The sequence below is a fragment of the Protopterus annectens genome, chromosome 10.part0, assembly GCF_019279795.1.
Source record: "Protopterus annectens isolate FY-2018-M chromosome 10.part0, PAN1.0, whole genome shotgun sequence".
In the NCBI taxonomy this organism is placed as follows: domain Eukaryota; kingdom Metazoa; phylum Chordata; order Ceratodontiformes; family Protopteridae; genus Protopterus; species Protopterus annectens.
Window position 1 is genome coordinate 1568741839 of NC_056744.1, and position 8514 is coordinate 1568750352.

General features: G+C 42.5%; 1 protein-coding gene across 1 annotated transcript in view; it reads right to left on the minus strand.

Moving 5' to 3' along the window:
* LOC122812858 (tripartite motif-containing protein 72-like) overlaps positions 1 to 8514 on the minus strand; it is a 145326-nt gene that overhangs the window by 21736 nt on the left and 115076 nt on the right. The window lies entirely within an intron of this gene.

Sequence of the window (8514 nt, forward strand, 5' to 3'; positions counted from 1 at the left end):
GTACCTTGTTCCCCATTGGCCCTTTTTTTCAATTATAAAGGAATTCCCAATACTATTCTAGCATGTCCAAAGGTCAGTTGTCAATCTCCTCTCCGGTCCAGCTGGTAAATCTGGGAATCTTGAGGCAATGTTACAACTGCCTCATGTACACAGACAACCCTCTCCTCCTCCCAACAAATTCCAACACATGTGAGAGATGCAACCATATAGCCAAACTGGAGGCTAAGCTCTCTCAACTCAGTACTGGCGTAACCAGTCAGGAGGAGAAGGAAACCACACTCACTACAATTCCAGTCTCACACAGACCTACCACGACAACAAACCAAACACATAAACACACAAAAACATACTCGGAGGTTCTAAATAAAAATCTGCCTAAGCAGCAGAGACCTCCAAAGCAGACAAACAAGCAACCGCTACCCCAAAACAAAACACGTGCAACACATAGCTCACAAAGCCAGTGTGCCGAACAGTCACAGCCCTTAAGGCTAAACAACACACCTGATACACTTGTAATAGGTGACTCTATCGTCAGGCACACTGACGTCCCGCTCACCAGGCTGAACAAGGAGAAGGTCACGGTGAGCTGCCTGTCGGGCGCTAGGATCCGCCACATAACACAAGCACTCAGGTCACTCCAAGGCAAGTACAAATATGACTCAGTCATTGTCCATGCTGGTGTGAATGACCTGAGATGTACCTCCCTGGACTACATGAAAAGAGACATAGAGGAGCTCTCTGAGCATGTAACCCAGGCCAGTATGACCCTGACCTTGAGTAGCATCTTACCCTCACCAAGAATGATGCCACAATATGAAGACAAGATGATCAGTTTCAACAATTGGCTTAAGTGTTGGTGTCATTCAAAGGGGATCCAATGCCTGTCAGCCTGGGATGACATGCTCGACAAGCCATGATGCTTCGCTAGGGACGGCTTGCACCTGTCACCCCTGGGCTTTTGGATATTGGCAAAGGCTCTTGCTACCCCCATAGTGCCTTTTTTAGGCAAGGCTCAAAAGACAAACCCACCTCCATAGGTATCGCAAGGGATAAGAAACTAAGAGTAATGCTACTCAACGCCGGAAGTCTAAACCTCAAGATGCACGCACTCGAAACTCTCCTTAGCATGGAGAACATTGATATCTGTGCAGTAACAGAAACCTGGTTCAAGGCTCCCAAGAGCACTACCAGGTTATACCTCATACCATGCTTTTCGGCCTCAAAACTTGGACCGAACCACAAAAGGAGGGGGAGTATCAATATTCGTCAAAGATACCCACACCTCCAGGTTGATGGCACAGCACAAAGCATCAGAGACTATCCATGTGCAACTAACTGTGGGTAAAACTGCCTTCCAGTTTATAGCCTGCTACAGACCACCCTCCCAAACACAGGAACCTCACTTGGCCTTCCTGAGAATACTGGAAAATATGAAGGTCTCTCCAAACACCATTATATTGGGCGACTTCAACTACCCAAACATAGACTGGGAGCATTACTCTAGCTCCAACACCCTAGCCCAAAGGTTCCTAGAATTTATAAACTCAAATGCTATGGAACAACTTGTTACCACTCCCACAAGAGGGAAAACATACTGGACCTGATCATCACCAACATGGGGACACTATGCTCCAGACCAGAAGTGTATCCTCACTGGTAAGATCAGACCATAAACTAATCTCACTGGATATTCACATCCCGACCCCACCCCTGCCCAGAAAACCACAGTAAAAACTTCTCTAAAGCAAATTTTACAAGCCTCAAAACCGAGGTGAAATCCTTCAAAGCCCCGGCCTGTGGAAAATATGGCCCAGACCGCAGAATCCTTTATAAACGCATTCTATGAACACCTTCAGGAATGCATGGATCATGCAATCCCAAATAAAACCAAGACCCAATCCTCCAAAGGCAGGCGTCCTGTCTGGTGGACCCCAGCCATAAACAAACTATACAATAGAAGGAGGAAGCTACTACATGATAGAGAAAAATCCCAAAAAGGGAAGGCATCTCTGATCAGTATTAGCAAAAAACTACGGGCACTCATAAAATCATCTAAGGCCAGCTTCGAGAGAAAAATTGCACAGGACACTAAGGATAATCACAAGGCTTTCTTTAGTTATGTTAGGAAACTGGGTGGGAATTCCCAGATATGCTCAGAATTAGTCCAAAATGACAAAAAATACACTGAGCCCACAGACATTGCCAACATCCTAGCTGACAGGTTCAGTGCAAACTTTTCCCCCCTCTCCCCACCAAAAGGGCAAATATCTATCCCAACAGAGTGCTGCCCCCCTGACATCTCAGATGCTCAAGTAAGAGCCGTCCTCTCCAAAGCAAAAAACACAGCATCAATGGGACCAGATGGTGTCCCGGACTGCGTCCTACATGAACTCCAAGAAGAGCTAAACCCAAACATAAAACTACTGTTCAATCTTAGCCTTACTACAGGATATGTACCCAAAGAGTGGCGTACAGCAACAGTGGTCCCTCTCCACAAAGGTGGTGCCTCAACGGATCCTGGAAACTATCGCCCCATAAGCCTGACTAGCTTGGTCTGCAAAGCTATGGAAAGGATCATCATGGACCTCATAAATAAAGATATTGGGGACCTACAGACACTGGATCCTACCCAGTTTGGCTTTGTTAAGGGCAGATCCTGCCTCTTAAACCTGGTTGATTTCTTTGAAACAGTCACCAAGGCCATTGACGAGGGAAGGTGGTCCACACAGCCTACCTGGACCTCGCAAAAGCCTTCGATACAATACCCCACTCGGGCATTATAGATAAGCTCACCAGCTTAAATATAAACCCCTATGTCACTAGATGGGTTGCAAACTGGCTCAAGGACAGAACCCACATGGTTAGAATTGCTGGAGCCATGTCAGACTCCAAACCGGTTACAAGTGGCGTCCCACAAGGCTCAGTCCTGGGACCTCTCTTGTTCGGTATATATTTCTCGGCGGTACAGGCCAACATGGAAGGACTGTGGCTGACCAAGTTCGCAGATGACTGCAAACTGGGCGCCATAATCAACTCTCCAGCCGACACAAGCATCCTCCAAAAGGGCCTCATAGAAACAGACAACTGGTGCCAGAGCCATGGCCTCAAGCTAAACGCCAAAAAGTGTATAGTCATCCCCTTTGGCAAAAACAAAGTGCCCACAAATTACCACATAGGTGGTAATCCATTAAGTACAGAAGAAGTCATTAGGGACCTGGGGACCCAAGTTGATAGCAATCTCTCATTTGACAACCACGTGGCCAAAGTGGTTAGAAAAACATTTTATATAGCCCACCTAATCATGAAGGGATTCACATCTAGATCAAGGGAGGTCAACGTGCCTCTTTACTCATCCCTCATCAGGCCCATAATTGAGTACAATGCCCCTTTTGGGATGTACCTTACCAGACACCTGCAGCAACTGGAAAGACCCCAAAAGTACCTCACCAAGAGGATCAAAGGGCTCAAACAGATGCCATATGCTGCCCGGTTAAAGAAACTCCAGCTCTACTCAGTGGCATACCGCCTGCTCAGAGGCGATCTGTGCCTGACGTATAAAGCCATGTCCAACCCGGAATTAATGGACATGCTGCACCTCAGAAAATCCAAATCCCATCGAGCTACTCGCTCGAGAGACTTGAACCTCAGCACTGAAATAAATAGGACATGCTGGAGGGACAGATTCATAACCCAGAGGCTCCCTTCACTCTGGAATAAAATCCAAGTCCAGGTTAGGCAGAGTCCCACATTGACTCTCTTCAAGAGGAATCTTGATGAGTGGATGGGAGATCGTAGGTTTACCCCGGCTATCACTTCTGTGTCACTGTTAGACAGAGGCACAGTATACTAACCTCAAAAAAAGGCATAACAAAATTAATTTAAAATGGGTGGCGAAAGCCAAACACACTCTGGCTAGGCTTATAAATGCCCTAGGGCAGATAGCCTAGTATGAACCTATGAACCTATGAACACACACACACACACACACACACACACACACACACACACACACACACACACACACGTGCACACACACACACACACACACACACACACACACACACACACACACACACACACACATACACACACACACACACACACACACACACACACACACACACACACACACACACACACACACACACACACACACACACACACACACACACACACACCTACCCTACCTTGGTCCAAAGTCCATGGAAGCAAAGGGCATTAAGGGTGTTCTTAAAGAAGAATGCCCTTAAAAAAATAAATATATTTATTTATTTATTTCATTTGTTAACCGGGTATTCTCTGACTGGGCACGAGGCCCATTTTCAGGGGAGGCCCGAGGAGAAAAGCTCCAAATACATACATATATCTATACACATACATGTACACATGCACATAACAGTACTGAACACTCAAGATGAATGCATAATTTTGTATTTGACAAAAAAGCAAAAACAGTATAGCAATTAACTAAAAATATTTTTGATTAACAATGTAAAGATTCACAGCATGACTTAGTAGTGAGAGCAGTGCAAGACAGATTGCCAAGAAGGAGCAGTATTAGTTTTTACCCTGCTAAGTGAAATAGAGGGAAAGAGTCTCAATACTGTAAAATAGATAATAGCTGTGAGAGTGTGCTAGTTGGGGGGATGTAGGGGGGTAGTAGGGATGTAGGGGGTAGTAGGGAGCCTAGCCAGGAGTGTGGCAGGAGCAGAGCCTGTGTTTAGGTAAATGTTCTTTAAAGAGGTGTTTAAACTCATAATTGCTAGTGCTTTTGGCTACAGGTTGAGGAAGGGTGTTCCAGATTTTGGCAATTTTATAGGAATAGAGGGAGGTGCCTTTTGTGTTATGGGGTTGACTGATTTTTAACATGTTTTATTTGAGGATCTTGGTCATCTTGGATTGTTGTTGGGTTGGATTAGGTTAGCGAGTGCTGGGCAGTTGTGTGGTTTGTGAATTATTTTGTGGACTATGGACAGTTGGTTTAAAGTTAGAAGGTTTGGCAGTTCTAGCCATTTGAGTTGTGAGAGTACTGAGAAGTGGTGGGTTCTGTAGGGATGGCCTGTTGCGAATTTGACAATTTTGTTATAGCATGATTTTAGATTATTTAAGTCAGATTTACGAATGTTTGCAAATTACATATATATATATATATATATATATATATATATATATATATATATATATATATATATAATCCACAAACGTTCCAGCACTCGAAAAATGAAGAAAAAAATATAACAGCAGGAAAGTTCAACTATTTTATTGGCAAATCTGCCCACAGATACACAGACCGGTGGCCGGTTTCGCTCTCAGCGTCTTCAGTGTGTATATATATATAAATTTGTTTTTAATTAAAAAAAAAAAAAAATCTCCCGGCCAGTGGGCCCCCTGCCAGCCAGCTGGGTTGCTCTCCCAGCCAATGTGCCCTAGGTGACTGGCTTGGTCGCCTAGTGCTGGATCTGGCTCTACCTGAGTCCACTACTGTTTTAGTGTGTTTGTCTCAGACATATCTGAAGGAAGAGAGAATGAGATAATCTTTTTCAATGAAGAAACAAAGGTACTACAGTAGAGGATGGGGGAAAAGTTAAAAGAAGAAGGAAACGCTGACCAAGTGGGCAGAAAAGTAGCAAGTGAAGTTTATTGCAGACAAATACAAGTACTACATCTGGGCTGCAACATCTGTGATATGAAGTAGCAGCTGGGAGGAGTGGAACTGATGGCAGTAAATTAGGAAAATAGGGTTGCCACCTTTTCAAATGGCCAAAGTGAGACATTTTCAGGACACACATCAGATTTTACTGGCCGACACATACCCACTGTCAGTACAAAGGATAGAACTTTACTTTTTTGCCTGAATAAAAGCTTATTCTTGTAGCAGTTTAGTTGCTTATTCTGTTTCTTGTAACATTTGGGTATTTTAGATACAGAAATAACTATTTTATGCAAGTATTACATAAAATATAGTACATAATTATGTCCTACAATCTCAGGACATTTGCCATTTTTAATATTTTTGGTCAGGACACAACTGCCCAAAGAGGGACTGTCCCTCGCAAAGTGGGACAGGTGGTAACCCTACAGGAAAATGATCTGTAGATGTTGATCGCACCTGGATTACACCAGCAGAAGTAAAGTGAAAAGCAGGAGCAGTGAATGCAAGAGAATATTATCAGAGAGATAGATGCCAGAAACAAGAGGCATTTCTTCTGCTGCACCAAGCCACACCCTGAGCATTGTGTGCACCTCTGGGGACCATTCAAGAAAAATATCATCAGGCTGCTGGAAGATGTTTAAAGGAAAGTCACCAGAAAGGTCTGTGGGAAAAGATATAAAAGGAGACTAGAACAGATGGAACACTTTACTAGAAACAGAAAAGAAGTAGTACATAGTCTGGGTGCAAGAATCATGCAAGGGAGTTGTAAACGGGGTCATCCTGAACAGGAAGTATGTTGAAGGGGGGGGTGCAGCCAACGAATTGTAGTAAGAATGTACTGCCTGGATCTTCAACAGACTCTTCTTCACAGAGAGGGTTAGGAATCCCTGGAATGGATGGGGGGGGGGGGACTCCACAGAGGCTTTGAAGAAGACACAGGCAAGGTGGTGAAATAGTAAGGTTGGAGGTATGATTGGAGAGAGACTGTAACAGCAGATGCAGTTAAAGCAAACTGGAATGGCTTATTGTGTTCTTCTAGCTTCTAGCAAGTATTTCTTTTCAGCTTTGGAAGTCCAGTCATTACAGACTTCACGCCCTATAGATGGTGATGTAAAAGTATTTTGCTTGTAAGTTGGTACATGGATCCTGTACAGAACATTATTTTAATTATTTTGGATATGTGCAAGATGCTGTTGTATTTGTATTGAGTATTGTAATAAATGTTTCTAAGCTGATGCTTTCAGAAAGTTGTTTAGTATATTCTTGATACAATGACGTTCATGTCTGTAGTAGGTGTTGTGGAGAAAGTTGTTTTGCATGCATTTAGTTCCATGAATAAAGTTGTTTGGCGGTTAATGCCTCTGACATTATTTTGTTTGTAGCAGGTACTGTGCAGGAAGCTGACTTGTTTATAGGGAGGGCTATGTGGAAATTTGTTTTATTTGCATTTGGTTGAGTAGGAAGTTGACCTACTTGTAGTGGATATGAATTAGCTTGGACAGCTGCAAGTCAGATATAGGAAACTGATTTGCTTATAGTGAGCACAGCCTCTTTTTTTTGTACATAGTAGTTGGCACTGTGTAGGGATCTACTTTACAGTATTAAGTACTGCACAGGAATTTGTTTTAAAAATAATGAACTACAGGTAGAAAGCTAAACTTGTTTTTAATGTGGTATTCCTTGTCAGAAGAGCTGATTTAACACAAAACAGTTGAGAGTTTCAGGATCGCACAGGACAAATAACAGTCAGGGAAAAGAAAGTGTACTCAGGTTGACTGCAGCTGGAAATCTTTTATATGTTAAGTATTGATCATGCTGTCTGGATTTGTGGTGATAATACAGATGAGTCATTTTATTTGGAGTGGTACTGGACAGGAAATTAACTTGGTTAATATGACTTGTTTTGGGCTAGGTAGTAAGTATTTTATTTATAATGCATGCTACTGTGCAGGTTGTCTTACTCGTAGAAAGTAGTTTGTAATAAATTCTTATACTTGTGCAGGTAATGTACAGTTAGCGTTTTAATTGTAATAGGTACTGTGTCAGGAGTTGTGGTAGGTTCTGGTTTATTCTCCTTCAAGTGGCTCTTTGGCTGCATGGCATTTGTTTTGTGTGTACTGGCTACTTTGCATGAATCTCTTGCTCTCTCTTTTATTTTTTTTTGTATTAAATATTTAAAGTGTTCTTTGCTTGTGGTAAGTGTTATTTAGGAAATAATGTTTTTTAAAATTGTTTTCCTTGCAGCACACAATTTTGTAGGGAGTTGTTTTTGCTTCCAGAGAGGAAGGAATGTTTATTTATTTATTGGCATTTGTTAACCAGGAAAGTCCACTGGGCCAAGAAGAACCTATTTTCAGTGGAGGCCTGGGAGGAAAACCTCCACAAAAGCAGTTAGTATAATATCACCTAATATTGGAACAGCTTGTATTAACTAGAAACATAGCCATAACAGGCAGTATAGACATAACAAAATACATTGTGAAAATATAGGTGTTATAGGGAAATAATATAAAAACACAAGGCATTGAAGTAAATCCAAGGTGCATATTCTAGTACACTCTAATGTAAGTGTACACTCTAGAGTACACTCTATTGTGAGTGTAGAAGCTGAATAATATAGGTCGAATTAGATTAAGTATCTAAAGGTATATGTATTAGCAGTAGGGAGAGATAAGTGCAAGGAGTGGAGTGTGAAGAAGTAATAGGCGTAAAGTTTTTGAAGGATAGAAGTAGATAGAAAAGGTGTAAGGAAGAGGAGTCAAGTCTTAGGAAGATGGAAGTTAGAGCATACACACACACACACACACACACACACACACACACACACACGCACGCACGCACACACACACACACACACACAC